This window comes from Lampetra planeri, chromosome 76, assembly GCF_965212315.1.
Source record: "Lampetra planeri chromosome 76, kcLamPlan1.2.h2, whole genome shotgun sequence".
NCBI classification, from domain to species: Eukaryota; Metazoa; Chordata; class Hyperoartia; order Petromyzontiformes; family Petromyzontidae; genus Lampetra; species Lampetra planeri.
Window position 1 is genome coordinate 2,010,756 of NC_136181.1, and position 2,077 is coordinate 2,012,832.

The following is a 2,077-nucleotide window of genomic DNA, read 5'->3' on the forward strand; positions in this document are numbered from 1 at the left end:
CAGGTTGCATACGTTGTTGTCTTACTACAGGGTCCCTAGCAGGAAGGGTATATCGGTCCCTTCACCCGATACCTAGGCGCTATGGCCTCCGAACTATACGGAACCTACAGTGAGGAAAAAATGATTTGATCCCCTGCTGATTTTGTACATTTGCCCACTGACAAAGAAATGATCAGTCAATAATTTTAATGGTAGGTTTATTTGAACTGTGAGAGACAGAATAACAACAAAAATATCCAGAAAAACGCATGTAAATTTTTTTATAAATTGATTGGCATTTTAATGAGGGAAATAAGTATTTGACCCCTCTGCAAAACAGTACTTGGTGGCAAAGCCCTTGTTGGCCATCACAGAGGTCAGACGTTTCTTGTAGTTGGCCACCAGGTTTGCACACATCTCAGGAGGGATTTTGTCCCACTCCTCTTTGCAGATCTTCTCCAAATCATTAAGGTTTCGAGGCTGACGTTTGGCAACTCGAACTTTTAGCTCCCTCTACAGATTTTCTATGGGATTAAGGTCTGGAGACTGGCTAGGCCACTCCAGTACCTTAATGTGCTTCTTCTTGAGCCACTCCTTTGTTGCCTTGGCTGTGTTTTGGGTCATTGTCATGCTGGAATACCCATCCACGACCCATTTTCAATGCCCTGGCTGAGGGGGAAGGAGGTTCTCACCCAAGATTTGACGGTACATGGCCCCGTCCATCGTCCCTTTGATGCGGTGAAGTTGTCCTGTCCCCTTAGCAGAAAAACACCCCCAAAGCATAATGTTTCCACCTCCATGTTTGACGGTGGGGATGGTGTTTTTGGGGTCATAGGCAGCATTCCTCCTCCAAACACGGCGAGTTGAGTTGATGCCAAAGAGCTCCATTTTGGTCTCATCTGACCACAACACTTTCACCCAGTTGTCCTCTGAATCATTCAGATGTTCATTGGCAAACTTCAGACGGGCATGTATATGTGCTTTCTTGAGCAGGGGGACCTTGCGGGCGCTGCAGGATTTCAGTCCTTCATGGCGTAGTGTGTTACCAACTGTTTTTTTGGTGACTATGGTCCCAGCTGCCTTGAGATCATTGACAAGATCCTCCCGTGTAGTTCTGGGCTGATTCCTCACCGTTCTCATGATCATTGCAACTCCACGAGGTGAGATCTTGCATGGAGCCCCAGGCCGAGGGAGATTGACAGTTCTTTTGTGTTTCTTCCATTTGCGAATAATGGCACCAACTAATGTCACCTCACCAAGCTGCTTGTCGATTGTCTTGTAGCCCATTCCAGCCTTGTGCAGGTCTAAAATCTTGTCCCTGACATCCTTGGAGAGCTCTTTGGTCTTGGCCATGGTGGAGAGTTTGGAATCTGATTGATTGCTTCTTTGAACAGGTGTCTTTTATACAAGTAACAAGCTGAGATTAGGAGCACTCCCTTTAAGAGTGTGCTCCTAATCTCAGCTCGTTGCCTGTATAAAAGACACCTGGGAGCCAGAATCTTTCTGATTGAGAGGCGGTCAAATACTTATTTCCCTCATTAAAAGGCAAATCAATTTATAACATTTTTGATATGCGTTTTTCTGGATTTTTTTGTTGTTATTCTGTCTCTCACTGTTCAAATAAACCTACCATTAAATTTATAGACTGGTCATTTCTTTGTCAGATGGGCGAACGTACAAAATCAGCAGTGGATCAACTACTTTTTTCCCTCACTGTAACTCTGGTCACCCGTTCCCTATCGTCCTCCAGCTGGGACCTAGGGGAGGCTTAACTGACCCCGACCTCTTGGTCCGTGGGTCCTGACCACTGGCCTCACTGAGCTCCAGCCCTTAGAAGGACTGTAGAGCTTGGGGTCCAGGGTCCTATTCTCCAGCCCAGTCTTATGTCTTTGGTGTGTAGATAACTGAGCTCTGGCTTATATACCCGTTCGTTGCTGGCTCCGCCCTGGCCACACCTTCCTTCAGGAACACTCTAAGGTGACATCATTCCCCCGGTTCCCCCCCCCACCCGGGGGCCCGGGGAATGTGTCCCAGGATTCGTTTACTGGGATCCACCGTTGGCCTCTCTGGCCCATGGCATGTGCCGTAAGCGAGGTAA